The following is an 18,292-nucleotide window of genomic DNA, read 5'->3' on the forward strand; positions in this document are numbered from 1 at the left end:
AACTGCTGATGACAGACACTAACGACCCTAGACTGAGGAGCACTGATTGTTATCGTATGTTAAGGAAGGGAGACATAGCAAAAGACAATTCGTGAAAAAAACAAACAAACAAACAAACACATTTTTTCACAGAATTATACTGAATATTTGCTTTGTGTTGAAATAAAAAGCAAAAAAAATTAATGCACAATAGTTGAATTTTAACTCTTTATTAGAAAACACAGACATCAATTCAAAGCAATTAAATAGGAAGCAAATCTAAAACAAATATATATAAAAAAACAGGGTCTCTGTTTTTTTTTTTTTGTTTGTTTGTTTGTTTTTTAAAAAGCTGTATTATAAACAAGTTTTTCAGCTCAGAATGCATAACATGTTTGTGACTGTCAGAAACTCCCTCTGCAGGACATAAAGTGAACAACATAAAGTGCTTTTTTGATAATTGCTCACAGCTGTTGGTTGAAAAAGTAAACCCTATAAACGGCTGTGAGAGAGCTGTGTAGACAGACAAACCTGCTGTCAGTTCTGATCACACACTGAATAAGACACAGTATGACAGTCTCTGGATCTCTCCTACCTCTCCTCATCACTCTGTTCTGCTGAATTAGTATAAGCAGTGGCACTAAGAGCAGTAAGAGCACAACTACCAGTACAATCACAAGCACTGGGGGGACGAAGAGAGACGCTGCTGGAGGAGTTTGTGCAGGAGAGACTGATGTTGAGCGCACTGGAAGAGAAACTGAAGGAGAAACTGATGCTGTTGTGGCAGGAGTAGTGGACACTAACAAATCTGTCAAATCTGTCAAAACAGACACATTAACAAACATCCAAGTACACCAACATTATTAACACTAAAATGATTTAAAGTGAATAATATTCCTCAGTGTTTGTTGTGACCTGCACAGGTGAGTCCAGTGTGCTTTTTGCAGGAGCAGTCAGAGTGGTTTTTCAGGGAGAGAGGACAGTCCCACAGGTGAATCTCATTCCCTCTGCACTCGACTTTGTTCAGCCACACAACATCTTTACCAGCACCAAAGACTGAATTCCCATCAGCCCTCAGTGCTGCTCCACAACCCAGCTGCCTGCAGACCACCTGAGCATCACTGATGTCCCACTGATCATCACAGACTGAGCCCCACACAGCGTTATGATACACCTCCAGCCTCCCAGAGCACCGGCCCTCCCCTCCACTCTGAGAGGAAGATGATCTAAAACACACACGTCAAAGATAATGAGATACATTATTATCCAGCAGAGTACTGTCAGAACCCAAGTTGGTGCCCCAAGAAAACATTTACATACATATAATACAAATGTCTGTTATGGTGTCTTTTTTCATCAAACAAACTTGCCTGAATACTGTTTCTGGTAGGAAGATCTTCTAAGTGACTCATTATTCTCCTCTTCTGTAACCAAGTTTTCTGTAATCAAGCCATATTATATTATATAATATTAGTTTTGAGCATACAATATAATATAATATAATATAATATGGACACTGCCACAGTCTTCATTCATGTCGTCGACATTTTATTTCATCCAGCCAGTTACGAGCAGTTACCACTCTTGGTATAGAATCAGACAATCTTCCACAGTTCAGTTCTTGACATATCAGACTCACTGTTTCTTTGTCCATCTTATTGTAACACATTTCCCCAGGATCCATTGTAGAAAACTTCCACATTCCCTTCACAGCCTTCAGTTAACCTGATCTCATAAAACTCTAGATGAAAATGTAAAAAAAGGGGAATTTCTAAAGACTTTTTTTCCCCTAGAAATTAAGTAAAACAAAATTAAAACATAGTAGAATGCTTACTTGAGCACATGATTCCTACATCCTCCTTGTGATTACAGTCATGTTTCCCCCAGCCTTGAGAAGAGCAGCTCCACAGGGACGTCTCATTCCCCTCACACTCCTCCTCATCCAGCCATATGGGTCCAGAACCAGGACCAAACCAGGCTGGTACCTGCTGGTTACTGAGGGCCACTCCACACTGCGGCTGTCTGCACACCACATGGGCATCTTTAATTAACTACGTGAAATCCTGTGATCAAGTTACAAATTCACTGACCTGTTGGACCTGTGGTGACATCATTATAGTAAGGTGTGACTTCATCTGGGGGGGAAATGTAAATCAAAACGTACATTAAAAATAATAATAAAGCTTGTGCTCCATTCTCTTTCACTGCTAAACTAAGATAATTATCCATCTTTTTCCATTTTAAATTATGGGTGCTCCCACGGTGACCAGATGGTAGATGAAGCTGGTGTCAGTCACAGCTGTTCTTTGAGAATGCATACTTTATTGCTGGAGCGCACTTGTGATTTTTTTTTTTTTTGTTTGTGAGTAACACTTTGCATTACAACATCATCCCGCTGAACTGCAGTGAATAGACCAGTGATTAATAGGAGCACAATGTCTGTATTGTGGAGGAAAGCTGTGAATTTTTCTCATCTCTCTGATCTATTGGATACAGCAGTGCAGTGTGACCTAACATAGCCCTAGTTTGAACATCTTGGTTAAAGGACAACAATTTGAACGAATACATACCGAGGAATGCCAAAATCTATATTAAGAATTGGATGATAATTTTGTTGTTGTTTTTACTTTATATTTTATGATAAAGGATGGATAGAGAGACTGAGATAGAGACATCACACATATTTCAACAGTTTATCAAAATGTGAATTGCAGTTAAAAGTGTGCATCATGTAACCTCAGCTAGTCCCTGCTGGTCCCCTAAGTCACTTTCAAGCATGACATACTAATAAATTTAATATTCATTTAAAAATAAGGTACAAGATTTAGGTTTTGGGGTTTAAATGTATCCATTACTGCAACATTACTAAAATATAAAAAAAAATGAAATACAACATTCATAGTGTCATAATGACATTTTAGAAAGATGGGCAACTAAATGGTTTAGCCTGTTTAAATAGCTGTTCAGCCTCCTTTTTTCCCTTTCAAATGTCACTTTAGATGCTCTGTACCCTGTTGATCGTAATTTATTAAACTTGAGGGGAAATATGCTATCATATGAAAAAGGATGATAGAAGCTCAATTATGGACACACACAGAACATGTTTTAATTATCATTTAAAAATAAAATTGAAGGAACGATACGCTGTTCGACAATAATCACTGTCGTTTTATGTCCAGAAGATGGCAGAAAAGAGCAATTTAAGTACCACCTAAGCGTATTTACTGTAGCCTAATGTACTGTACAAATGAAATAACACGATCAGAGAGAGGCATTAATTTTGATTTATTAATACAAATTGTTTAATTCGTGGAACTATGCACAACCAGAAGACTGCGATTAAATAATTAAACCATGTTAATGATGGCAATTAGTTCGAACGTATTTTATGTGACGTAGCTACTTATATTATTACATCAAGCTAAACAGATTTTCTGTAGGTTTCTTCTTGTTTTTGGTGGTCATTTATTTTCCTGACAGTGTGGTCACTTAACCAGCACCATGGACAGCGACCGCCTCCATTCAGCACCAGTGTAAAGTGAAATACCGAGAGGAATGAACGCAACCCTTCGCCACTGAAAATGGAAAATACTCACAACGCGACAAAATTACTAAAGTAATTTGTGACAGTTATTCTCTATTAAAGTAATTAGACATGAAATCTGAACAAGCAATATGAAGAAATCAGAATAAGACAATAACGAGAGTTGTACATTTCTGCCTGTATTCTGCTCCTGGTTGTATTGAAAATGGGCAGGAAATATAATTTTTGACCAGAGTAATACAAAACATGTCGATTTTGGTTAATAACCTGATATTAAAAAGCACCAGGTAGCAAATAAGAACAATAATTATAGGAAGAAACAGCAGACGCTGTAATTGTACACAGTTCACACACGCTCTTCATCTTCTGTTGGTTCCTCTGGTCCATACTCTGTTGTTACAAAAAAGGAAAGAAGATTAATCTGTAAATTGTGCAATATCATGAGAATATAGGGTAACACTTTCTATGAAGCCCCTATTTATAATACATTATAATGGTATTTCTAAGGCATTATAATGAATGCATAATGCATTATAAAAAATCTTATAATATGTTATACCATCTCATGAATAATCATAACAACAATTATAATACATTATAATACTTGAGTATTCGACGTTATAACTTTTAAGATTGTGATTATTTATAACACACAATGGACAGCATATAAAATCTACTTCATTTACAATGGACTATATCATATTACATTTATTTTTTACATTATATTACGTTTTATTTTGATGGTCCCCCTAGTCTATTGACAATAAGCAATTTTCCGACATGTCAACTAACACTCCTTAGGGCAGTGGTTCCCAGCCACGTTCCTGGAGACCCCCCAACACTGCATGTTTTCCATGTCTCCTTAATCAAACATACCTGATTCAGATAATCGGCTTATTAGCAGAGACTCCAAGACCTGAAATGGATGTGTCAGACAAAGGAGAGATGCAAAATAATCAAACATTAGTAGAGGTTAATAGGCAAATGTGCAAAGTTACTTATAATCAGTTTGTTTTTTGGGGAACCATCAAAATACAGTGTTAGCATATATTTAGCATTCTAATAATAATAATAACTGCTAGATGACATGCAGTACCATCAAAATAATCAAACTGATAATACAAGGCTCTTTGACAAATCTGATCTGACAGCTGATCTTATTCTTTATTATTATTATTACTTATAAGTGGTCTTTGTATGCTTTAAGTAAAGTGACATCCGTAACATGGCGAGATATAATACGTTATAACTATGAGGAGTTAATCATACTCTTAAAAGCTATAACCACAAATAAGTAAAAATTATAATACATTAAAACTGTTCTTATGAATACTCATGAGATGATACAACATACTATAAGATTTTTTATAATGCATTCATTATAATGCCTTAAGAATACCCTTATAATGTATTATAAATACGGGCTTCACAGAAAGTGTTACAGAATATAGTCTACACATGCGTGAACTGGTGACTACTTTAGCTGACATGCAAGATGGTGAAGAAATTATTTGTTTTAGATAGAACATAAAATATGTGACCCTGGACCATAAAACTAGTCATAAGGGTCAATTTTTTTAAATTGAAATTTATCTGAAAGCTGAATAAATAAGCTTTCCATTGATGGTTTTGATTTAAAAATCTGGAATCTGAGTGTGCAAAAAATCTAAACATTGAGAAAATCACCTTTAAAAAAGTCTAAAGTTCTTAGCAATGCATATTACTAATCAAAAATTACGTTTTGATATATTTTCGGGAGGAAATTTACAAAATATCTTAATGGAACATGGTCTTTACTTAATATCCTGATTATTTTTTGCCAAAAAAACAATAATTTTGACCCATACAATGTATTGTTGGCTGTTGCTTTAAATATACATGTGCTACTTATGACTGGTTTTGTGGTTCAGGGTCACATATGTTGGACTGAAACAAGCTCAGACTCACCGTTTACAGCTCCAACCATATGTTCATAAGTGGTAGCTTCATCATAAATCTTCAGTGTTTCTTCTAAAGATGTAGCAGATGCATATTATGCAAACATGTGTCATGCCAAATCACTTTAAAAAACTAAACTGTAAAAAAAATCACCTTCTTCTTCACCAGAAGCAACAGTTTAAAGTTAAAATGCCCTAATAATAGATTTGTTTCTTACAAAGAAATATTTTTTCCACTTCACAAGACGTTAACTAATGGACTGGAGTAGTGTGGATTACTTTTAGTTTATTGTGATAGTTTTTATCAGCTGTTAAAATCTACAGTTTGGATGGCCTGAGGGTAAGTATCTTAATTTTTGGGTGAACTTTTCCTTTAGTAAGAAAGTTCAGAAACACTTAAATATCTACAATTATTCAAACTCCCCCTCAGACTGTGTGCTCTCACACTGACTGCAGCTTGCACAAACAAGTTTTTACACAGACACAGCAATGTGGTTTTCACTGCTGAATCATGTGGTTAAAAAAAGGAAGCCTAAGAGGATTAACATATCTTTAACACTTTAACTGTCAAAAAAGACACTTAGAATCATTAGACATGCCAGCCTTATAATGTACAGTATAAAATGTTTTAATATTAATAATAAAGGTGATGATTTCAGCAGCCTCACCCCTCTGAGTGAAGTGATTGTCCTTGTGCTGAATCTCCTCATAAATGGCCTCAGTCGTCCTGTGTCTCCTCTTAGAGAGAGCTGTGAGTGTAGACAGACAAACCTGCTGTCAGTTCACAACACATGACTGATCACACACTGAATAAGACACAATATGACAGTCTCTGGATCTCTCCTACCTCTCCTCATCACTCTGTTCTGCTGAATCAATATAAGCAGTGGCACTAAGAGCAGTAAGAGCACAACTACCAGTACAATCACAAGCACTGGAGATGCTGCTGGAGGAGTTTGTGAAGGAGTGACTGATGTTGAGCACACTAGAGGAGAAACTGGAGAAGAAGCTAATGTTGTTGTAGCAGGAGAAGAGGACACTGACAAATCTGTCAAAACAGATACAAACACATTCAAAATAACTGAGCATGTAAAGTTTTGAACACATTAAATAATCTAAAAAAGAAAATCATTTCTTTTTTGCTGTGACCTGCACAGGTGAGTCCAGCGTGCTCTTTGTGGGAACAGTCAGTGTGGTTTTTCAGGGAGAGAGGACAGTCCCACAGGTGAATCTCATTCCCTCTGCACTCGACATTGTTCAGCCACACAACACCTTCACCAGCACCAAAGACTGAATTCCCATCAGCCCTCAGTGCCGCTCCACAACCCAGCTGCCTGCAGACCACCTGAGCATCACTGATGTCCCACTGATCATCACAGACTGAGCCCCACACAGTGTTATGATACACCTCCAGCCTCCCAGAGCACCGGCCCTCCCCTCCACTCAGTCTGAGAGGAATATGTTCTGAAATATACACAGCATACATCAGGAGACTAATCACTTAACATACAGAAAATTCACAACTATATGGTGAAAAAGCTATTAGTCATTAATTTATTATTGCTCTCATTAAACATAACATACTCACTTGAACACTGTCTCTGATAAGGAGATGCTGAACATGTTAAATGACTCTGTAGAGACTCAGGACTCTCTTTTTCTGAGATTACAAAATCTTGTGAAACTCAACAAACCTCAAATTTTGATGAAAACTAAACTTTTATGAAAACTAAACAACAAACATTAATGAATTTATGATTTTGGTTTACTGAAAAAAAAAAAAAGAAAATTATTATTAAATTAATTCTTACCAAAGCAAGTGATACTGGCCACCTCATTATCATAGCAGTTGTTCTGGCCCCAGGGTAAAGATGGACACTGCCACAATGTTTTGTCATGTTTTCGACATTTAAGATGATCTAACCAGTTAGGAGCTGATCTCAGTCCCACTGAACTATCTGGGTTCACTGCCAGATCTTCCACAGTTCAGCTCTTGACAGATCAGACTTGCTGTGTCTCTGTCCATCTGGTTGTAACATACATTTCCCCAGGATCCATTGTAGAAAACCTCCACATTCCCTTCACAGCCCTCAGTTAACCTGATCTCTTTAAACTCTAGATAAAAGATATTGCATTCAATTCAGTTATTTTTATTTTTATAAAATTCTTTAATTATTTAATTCTAAATCTTACAAGATTAATGTTATTTCATTTAGGGATATTGAAAGCAGAAGGTGCTGGGCAATTATTTGCAATAGTTAATCAAATTTTTGAGATTTTACCTGAGCACACGACTCCTACATCCTCCTTGTGTTGACAGTCATGTTTTCCCCAGCCTGGAGAAGAGCAGCTCCACAGGGACGTCTCATTCCCCTCACACTCCACCTCATCCAGCCATATGGGTCCAGAACCAGGACCAAACCAGGCTGGTACCTGCTGGTTACTGAGGGCCACTCCACACTGCAGCTGTCTGCACACCACATGGGCATCTTTAATATCCCAGGAGTCATCACACACTGTCCCCCATGAGCCGCTGTGAAAAACCTCCAGCCTCCCTGCACAGTCTCCCCCAGAACCCACCAGCCTGATGGACCCACGACCTGATATTCAGAGAAAGAAAAACACATTATTGATCACTAACAACTGAAGAATCTGCCCAGATGTTGTTGTTCTCACCAAAGGCAGGTGATTGACAGCTGTTGTGTGGAGCTGCAGTTGAGAGTTTGTGGAGAGCTGCAGTTCCCCAGATGAGCTTCACTCCCAGAGCACTGGAAGCCTGTCACACACTCATGACTGTGTTCAGGACTGGATGAAGAGGAGCCGTGAAGTTCAGCACAGAGCCACAGCCCAGCTGTCTGCAGACCACAGAGGATTCAGTGAGACTCCAGGAGTCCAGCAGAACTCTCCTCCAGACCTGATGGATGAAAACTTCCACCTCCCCCTCACACTGTCTCTCTCCAGACAACCGCACCAGACCATCATGAAGAGCCAGAGAGGAATCTGAGGAGAAGATGTAGCATTTTATTAAGATACTACAATGTAATTTATGTTTTTTTTTTTTTCAATAAAATCCACTCACTAGAGCAGATGACTCCAACATCTTGTCTATGAGAACATTCAGCTCGACTCCATGAAGAGATGGAACATTCTGAGAGTTTTGTTTCATTCCCATCACAATCAAACACATCAGCCCAGATTTCACCACTTCCTTCTCCAAACCAGTCTGATCCCACAACAGACACAGCAATCCCACAATTCAGCTGTCTACAGAGGACACTGGCAGCTCTCATATCCCAGCATGCATCACACACTGTGCCCCATTCACCAAGATACTGAAGCTCCACTCTTCCAGAACAAGAGTCTGAACCATTTACCAGCCTGAGATCAGTGTAACCTGAACAAACATTATTGAAACAAAACATAAAAGTTTGAAAAATATATATATACTTTTAATGTATATATTACATTTAAAGAGTGGTCAAATATTACTCAACCAGAGCAAATTACTCCTACAGCATTTTCAGGGGAACAGGGTTTATGTGAAGACTTGGATGTAGAACAGAAAACACAAAGTGTGATTCATTTCCTCTGCACTGAATCTCTTGTGTCCACATCTGAGTGTCTCCTTTGCCAAAAGCAGCTGCTCCCAGCACCTGTACAGGAGCCCCACAGTCCAGCTCTCTACACACAACCTCTGCATCCTGCTGGTCAAAGGCAGCGTCACACACTGACATCCACGTCTTTATTTTAAGTATCTCTAATCTCCCAGTGCAAATATGAGATCCATTAAAAAGTCTGGGGAGGCGACCTGTGTGTTTACATTGTATAAATAAATATCAATATAATATCAACATTATTTTTATTGTTAAAAGACTGTGGTTCTGTCCTTTTTTTTTTTTTTTTTTCTATCAAAACATATATGAAAATAGGACAGGCTTACCTATGCAGATGACTCCAGCATCTATGGTGAAAAAGCTATTAGTCATTAATTTATTATTGCTCTCATTAAACATAACATACTCACTTGAACACTGTCTCTGATAAGGAGATGCTGAACATGTTAAATGACTCTGTAGAGACTCAGGACTCTCTTTTTCTGAGATTACAAAATCTTGTGAAACTCAACAAACCTCAAATTTTGATGAAAACTAAACTTTTGTGAAAACTAAACAACAAACATTAATGAATTTATGATTTTTGTTTACTGAAAAAAAAAAAAGAAAATTATTATTAAATTAATTCTTACCAAAGCAAGTGATACTGGCCACCTTATTATAGCAGTTGTTCTGGCCACAGGGTAAAGATGGACACTGCCACAATGTTTTGTCATGTTTTCGACATTTAAGATGATCTAACCAGTTAGGAGCTGATCTCAGTCCCACTGAACTATTGGGTTCACCAGATCTTCCACAGTTCAGCTCTTGACAGATCAGACTTGCTGTGTCTCTGTCCATCTGGTTGTAACATAAATTTCCCCAGGATCCATTGTAGAAAACCTCCACATTCCCTTCACAGCCCTCAGTTAACCTGATCTCTTTAAACTCTAGATAAAAGATGTTGCATTCAATTCAGTTATTTTTATTTTTATAAAATTCTTCAACTATTTAATTCTAAATCTTACAAGATTAATGTTATTTCATTTAGGGATATTGAAAGCAGAAGGTGCTGGGCAATTATTTGCAATAGTTAATCAAATTTTTGAGATTTTACCTGAGCACACGACTCCTACGTCCTCCTTGTGATTACAGTCATGTTTTCCCCAGCCTGGAGAAGAGCAGCTCCACAGGGACGTCTCATTCCCCTCACACTCCACCTCATCCAGCCATATGGGTCCAGAACCAGGACCAAACCAGGCTGGTACCTGCTGGTTACTGAGGGCCACTCCACACTGCAGCTGTCTGCACACCACATGGGCATCTTTAATATCCCAGGAGTCATCACACACTGTCCCCCATGAGCCGCTGTGAAAAACCTCCAGCCTCCCTGCACAGTCTCCCCCAGAACCCACCAGCCTGATGGACCCACGACCTGATATTCAGAGAAAGAAAAACACATTATTGATCACTAACAACTGAAGATTCTGCCCAGATGTTGTTGTTCTCACCAACGCAGGTGATTGACAGCTGTTGTGTAGAGCTGCAGTTGAGAGTTTTTGCAGAGCTGCAGTTCCCCAGATGAGCTTCACTCCCAGAGCACTGGAAGCCTGTCACACACTCATGACTGTGTTCAGGATTGGATGAAGAGGAGCCACTGAAGTTCAACACAGAGCCACAGCCCAGTTGACTGCAGACCACAGAGGATTCAGTGAGACTCCAGGAGTCCAGCAGAACTCTCCTCCAGACCTGATGGATGAAAACTTCCACCTCCCCCTCACACTGTCTCTCTCCAGACAACCGCACCAGACCATCATGAAGAGCCAGAGAGGAATCTGAGGAGAAGATGTAGCATTTTATTAAGATACTACAATGAAAGGTATGTTTTTTTTTTTCAATAAAATCCACTCACTAGAGCAGATGACTCCAACATCTCGTCTATGAGAACATTCAGCTCGACTCCATGAAGAGATGGAACATTCTGAGAGTTTTGTTTCATTCCCATCACAATCAAACACATCAGCCCAGATTTCACCACTTCCTTCTCCAAACCAGTCTGATCCCACAACAGACACAGCAATCCCACAATTCAGCTGTCTACAGAGGACACTGGCAGCTCTCATATCCCAGCATGCATCACACACTGTGCCCCATTCACCAAGATACTGAAAATCCACTCTTCCAGAACAAGAGTCTGAACCATTTACCAGCCTGAGATCAGTGTAACCTGAACAAACATTATTGAAACAAAACATAAAAGTTTGAAAAATATATATATACTTTTAATGTATATATTACATTTAAAGAGTGGTCAAATATTACTCAACCAGAGCAAATTACTCCTACAGCATTTTCAGGGGAACAGGGTTTATGTGAAGACTTGGATGTAGAACAGAAAACAAAGTGTGATTCATTTCCTCTACACTGAATCTCTTGTTTCCACATCTCAGTGTCTCCTTTGCCAAAAGCATCTGCTCCCAGCACCTGTACAGGAGCCCCACAGTCCAGCTCTCTACACACAACCTCTGCATCCTGCTGGTCAAAGGCAGCGTCACACACTGACATCCACGTCTTTATTTTAAGTATCTCTAATCTCCCAGTGCAAATATGAGATCCATTAAAAAGTCTGGGGAGGCGACCTGTGTGTTTACATTGTATTAATAAATATCAATATAATATCAACATTATTTTTATTGTTAAAATACAGACATCGGTTCTGTCGGTTTTTTTTTTTTTTTCTATCAAAACATATATGAAAATAGGACAGGCTTACCTGTGCATACGACTCCAGCATCTTCACCATGATTACAGTTATTATGACCCCAACTTTTTAATTTACAGTTCTTCAGTGTTGACTCTGATCCATCACAATTCACTTCATCCATCCATATTGGTCCTGATCCTTGCCCAAAGTGAGCAAGACCAACTGCACGTAGTGGTTTACCACAGTGTAGCTCTCCACACACCACTGCAGCATCATTCATATCCCAGTTATCATCACACACTGTTCCCCACTGACCATTATGATTAACCTCCACTCTGCCAGCACAGGGACTGCTGTCACCAACCAACCTCACATTGCCTGTACACATAAGCCTTTTATCTATAAATATTCATACAAATTATGCTGCTTTTTGCAGTCCACTTAAATGGTTCTGTGGTGTAACAAATGACCCTAGCATTTGATTAAATTTACATAACAGTCAATAAAGCTATAAAACCAGGCAGAGGATAAATATTATACATGTTAGTGATGATACACAGCAATATCATTATGTTAAATAATTAACTATACTTGCATTAAAGAGTTTTAAAGGAACAGTTTGGTTCTTTAACTTAAGGTATAAATACCTGAAGTGGTAAGCATGATGACAATGGACATCAGAAGGATTGTCAGACAGCTCTTCATCTTCCTTTGGTCTGCCTTTTAATAAAAACTTTTCACCGGCTCTCTCAGCGATTCTGAAGAAAATCTGATTTTTGCCTCCTCTAGAGACAGATAAAGCAAAGGGAGTGCTCTTTTGACAACCTCCAATCACGTTTAGAGTTAAACTTCAAAGGAACAGCTTCAGTAACAAATCAGTCAAGACATTTTCGATTATCTCCATATATGTCAAGAGAATGTGACTGCAAATTCCTCCTCCAGCTTACAGACACAAGTGCTAAAGCTGCAAAACAGTGCTGACACATTCATCCAGCTGTCATGAGAGCGACTGTGGCAAACACTTCAGTGTACATTCAGCATCAAAGTCTGACACCTGCAGAGTACAGCTACAAACACTGATAACTAACTGCTGATGACAAACACAGATAAGAAAAAGACGTACAGTATCAAAGTACCATTCTTGTCCATTAATGTTGTATATATATTTGACCCAATGAACTGCTTTTTTGTTGACCATTTGATGGCAGTCCGCCATGCGCCAGACAGCTGAAGTGATACAGCATCTACTTCCTGTCCTCCTATCAGAAATGGAGCTTGTCTGGTCAGAAAGTCCTTCCTTCCTGGGTCACTCATTTCAGGAACACTTTGAAGCCTTCCAAGGTATGATATGGTGGTGCCACCTTACTGTGAGCAGATTGCCAATGCTGCGACAGACAACTCATCCTCATCACGAGTTCTGAATGAGAAATTTAATCCAGACTGAGGAAGGTTCTCAAACCTAGAAACTCTGCTGGAGAACACGTGCAGTTGGAGGAACAAGAAGTCCACAGGAATTCATCTGATGTAACTGCTCCTGCAACGGATATTTGATCTTAAGGATCGCCGCTGATGCTCCCAGGGCCACTCTTACTACACTTATGTGTGTATGGGCAAGGGAGAGACCGCTGCCTATGCCATAGATTCACCGACAAGTTTTACTCATATTGCACAAAAGTGGTTTCTTTCAGGTGGCCCACAAAACCATAATTGTCAAAGAGAAGATGAACTTGCTTGTTCACCTTGTGACTAGCAGACAGAGCTGCTGTGCTACATTTATGCTAAAGCACCTTCCTTCTTAAACAGTCGTGACAAACTAACAGTGTACAACTTAAAAATTAAATAAATGATCTGCAGTTTTTTATAGAAGAGAAATTTTGATAGCATCTCTACATTTGATAGCATCTCAACACATCCCTCACTTTACAAGTATAATGTAGAATGTGGCAAAATTAAGTTGGTAGGAAGTGGTAATGAGGTTCCTGAAACATGACTGCATGTTTCTGACTGCGAGAACTAAATGAAGATAAATGTTTTGGCGTGTGATGTGCTTATTGAACCAATCAGATAAGAGTAAATGGAGTCCGCGAGAGTCTCATTTGATTGGCTACAAAAAGGTGATGGACCCGAATTTGCCCTTCATGTCAACTGTGAGGGGGTGGATTTTTATAACTCAACCGTTTAATTTAAATTGTAATAATATTTCACAATATTACAGTTTTTCAGATGAATGCACTCTTTTAGCATGAAGCCTGTCACACACTCATGACTGTGTTCAAAATTTTGATGAAGAGGAGCCACTGAAGTTCAACACAGAGCCACAGTTAAGTTGACTGCAGACCACAGAGGATTATGAGACTCCAGGAGTCCAGCAGAACTCTCCTCAGACCTGATGGATGAAAACTTCCACCTCCCCCTCACACTGTCTCTCTCCAGACAACCGCACCAGACCATCATGAAGAGCCAGAGAGGAATCTGAGGAGAAGATGTAGCATTTTATTAAGATACTACAATGAAAGGTATGTTTTTTTTTTTCAATAAAATCCACTCACTAGAGCAGATGACTCCAACATCTCGTCTATGAGAACATTCAGCTCGACTCCATGAAGAGATGGAACATTCTGAGAGTTTTGTTTCATTCCCATCACAATCAAACACATCAGCCCAGATTTCACCACTTCCTTCTCCAAACCAGTCTGATCCCACAACAGACACAGCAATCCCACAATTCAGCTGTCTACAGAGGACACTGGCAGCTCTCATATCCCAGCATGCATCACACACTGTGCCCCATTCACCAAGATACTGAAGCTCCACTCTTCCAGAACAAGAGTCTGAACCATTTACCAGCCTGAGATCAGTGTAACCTGAACAAACATTATTGAAACAAAACATAAAAGTTTGAAAAATATATATATACTTTTAATGTATATATTACATTTAAAGAGTGGTCAAATATTACTCAACCAGAGCAAATTACTCCTACAGCATTTTCAGGGGAACAGGGTTTATGTGAAGACTTGGATGTAGAACAGAAAACAAAGTGTGATTCATTTCCTCTGCACTGAATCTCTTGTGTCCACATCTGAGCGTCTCCTTTGCCAAAAGCAGCTGCTCCCAGCACCTGTACAGGAGCCCCACAGTCCAGCTCTCTACACACAACCTCTGCATCCTGCTGGTCAAAGGCAGCGTCACACACTGACATCCACGTCTTTATTTTAAGTATCTCTAATCTCCCAGTGCAAATATGAGATCCATTAAAAAGTCTGGGGAGGCGACCTGTGTGTTTACATTGTATAAATAAATATCAATATAATATCAACATTATTTTTATTGTTAAAAGACTGTGGTTCTGTGTTTTTTTTTTTTTTTTTCTATCAAAACATATATGAAAATAGGACAGGCTTACCTATGCAGATGACTCCAGCATCTTCACCATGATTACAGTTATTATGACCCCAACTTTTTAATTTACAGTTCTTCAGTGTTGACTCTGATCCATCACAATTCACTTCATCCATCCATATTGGTCCTGATCCTTGCCCAAAGTGAGCAAGACCAACTGCACGTAGTGGTTTACCACAGTGTAGCTCTCCACACACCACTGCAGCATCATTCATATCCCAGTTATCATCACACACTGTTCCCCACTGACCATTATGATTAACCTCCACTCTGCCAGCACAGGGACTGCTGTCACCAACCAACCTCACATTGCCTGTACACATAAGCCTTTTATCTATAAATATTCATACAAATTATGCTGCTTTTTGCAGTCCACTTAAATGGTTCTGTGGTGTAACAAATGACCCTAGCATTTGATTAAATTTACATAACAGTCAATAAAGCTATAAAACCAGGCAGAGGATAAATATTATACATGTTAGTGATGATACACAGCAATATCATTATGTTAAATAATTAACTATACTTGCATTAAAGAGTTTTAAAGGAACAGTTTGGTTCTTTAACTTAAGGTATAAATACCTGAAGTGGTAAGCATGATGACAATGGACATCAGAAGGATTGTCAGACAGCTCTTCATCTTCCTTTGCTCTGCCTTTTAATAAAAACTTTTCACCGGCTCTCTCAGCGATTCTGAAGAAAAGCTGATTTTTGCCTCCTCTAGAGACAGATAAAGCAAGGGGAGTGCTCTTTTGACAACTTCCAATCACGTTTAGAGTTAAACTTCAAATTAACAGCTTCAGTAACAAATCAGTCACAACATTTTCGATTATCTCCATATATGTCAAAAGAATGTGACTGCTGATGAACAGGATTCCTCCTCCAGCTTACAGACACACTACGTCGAGGAAAGCTGCAAAAGTTAAAGTGCTGACACATTCATCCAGCTGTCATGAGAGCGACTGTGGGAAACACTTCAGTGTACATTCAGCATCAAAGTCTGACACCTGCAGAGTACAGCTACAAACACTGATAACTAACTGCTGATGACAAACACAGATAAGAAAAAGACGTACAGTATCAAAGTACCATTCCTGTCCATTAATGTTGTATATATATTTGACCCAATGAACTGCTCTTTTGTTGACCATTTGATGGCAGTCCGCCATGTGCCAGACAGCTGAAGTGATACAGCATCTACTTCCTGTCCTCCCATCAGAAATGGAGCTTGTCTGGTCAGAAAGTCCTTCCTTCCTGGGTCACTCATCTCAGGAGCACTTTGAAGCCTTCCAAGGATTCTTAGTACTCTGATAATGATATGGTGGTGCCACCTTCCTGTGAGCAGATTGCCAATGCAGCGACAGACAGCTCATCCTCATCACAAGTTTCCAATGAGAAATTTAATCCAGACTGAGGAAGGTTCTCAAACCTAGAAACTCTGCTGGAGAACACATGCAGTTGGAGGAACAAGAAGTCCACAGGAATTCATCTGATGTAACTGCTCCTGCAACGGATATTTGATCTTAAGGATTGCCAGACTCACAGACAAGTTTTACTTTACACAAAAGTGGTTTCTTTCAGGTGGCCCACAAAAACCATAATTGTCAAAGTGAAGATGAACTTGCTTGTTCACCTTGTGACCAGCAGAAAGAGCTGCTGTGCTACATTTATGCTAAAGCACCTTCCTGCTTAAACAGTCATGACAAACTAATTTAGCATTTAAATAAATGATCTGCAGTTTTTAATAGGAGAGAAATTTTGATAGCATCTCTAAATTTAATAGCATCTCAACACATCCCTCACTTTATTAAACACTTGCAAGTATAATGTAGCATGTGGCAAAATTAAGTTGGAAGGAAGTGGTAATGAGGTTCCTGAAACGTGACTGCATGTTTCTGACTGGGAGAACTAAATGAGGATAAATGTTTTGGCTTGTGGTGTGCTTATGGAACCAATCAGATAAGAGTAAATGGAGTCCGCGAGAGTCTCATTTGATTGGCTACAAAAAGGTGATGGACCCGCCCTCCCCCTCACGCTTGAAAAAACCAAGTGGCAACCTCCGGGTTTACCTGTTGAAGCCAACACGGAAGTGACTAAAACTGCAATTCATCGACTGGCCGCTTGAGGCTGGCTGCAAAAGGGAGTCAATCCCATAGACTCCCCATGTTAAAATGCCCAACTTCACAGCAGAAAAGAATATGTTTACAGCCTGGTTCAAAAAATGGTTTTGGTCTATATAGCTAATTTTGCCCTTCATGTCAACTGTGAGGGGGGTGGATTTTTTTATAACTCATCCGTTTAATTTATACTAAGCCTTAAAGTTCTGCATAATTTAGGGCGTGGCCACTTGAGTGACAGGTGGATTGCCGCTGCTGTCACCACCGTCGCGCTCGGCGGGTGTGGTTTCAGCAGCCAGCTCCACCCACGTCCCGCCTATTTGCCCATTTTCGATTATCCGGGAGTGACGTGCAGTGACGCGATTCCAAGATGGCGACGGCCGACTCCCGCCAACTTAGAGCTTCAAAAATGCTCTTCGGAAACCTACGGGTGACGTCACGGACACTACGTCCATGTTTTTTACAGTCTATGGAAAAAACTCATTGAGTGAGAGAATCGTGCTAAAAGTGTAAACGCAGATAAAAGAAAGACGGAGCTGTACATATCGGATTATTTCGGCAACTTTGTGCCCTACATACTGTAACAGCCAGAGTACAGCAGAGCATTACCAGTTGACGCCACACGGTGGCGCCCCCTTTTTATTTTGTCACTGCGTATCACCTTTAACCCCAAGTCGACTTCCTTGACTCCAGTAATGTTGACGCTGGTGAAAGCTACGGACCCCGAACGTTCTGTCCGGTTGTTATTTTGCCGAAGGTAATAGTTTATATGCCGTGAGACCTGGCTTGTATGGTCTGTATCTAAGAATAAATGTGCAATGTGGACATCCCTCCACTTTGTCTCCTGCCTCGCTATTTTCTTTCAGTGCCGGAGTTGTACTAATAGCTTCGTGGCTTGGCTTCCCTCTTTCACCACGTTATAATACACAAGTCATTTAGACATTTGCAACAGTTTGTTTTTTTCACACATACAGATTGGTCCTACGCAGTCAATCCGTTTTGCAGTTCTTTAAACT

General features: G+C 39.4%; 1 pseudogene; it reads right to left on the reverse strand.

Annotated features, from left to right (window-relative positions):
- Positions 1–3,343: 3,343 nt before the first annotated feature.
- Positions 3,344–16,187, reverse strand: LOC127157228 (scavenger receptor cysteine-rich type 1 protein M130-like; annotated as a pseudogene).
- Between the last annotated feature and the right edge of the window lie 2,105 nt (positions 16,188–18,292).

Source organism: Labeo rohita, unplaced genomic scaffold, assembly GCF_022985175.1.
Source record: "Labeo rohita strain BAU-BD-2019 unplaced genomic scaffold, IGBB_LRoh.1.0 scaffold_1015, whole genome shotgun sequence".
NCBI classification, from domain to species: Eukaryota; Metazoa; Chordata; class Actinopteri; order Cypriniformes; family Cyprinidae; genus Labeo; species Labeo rohita.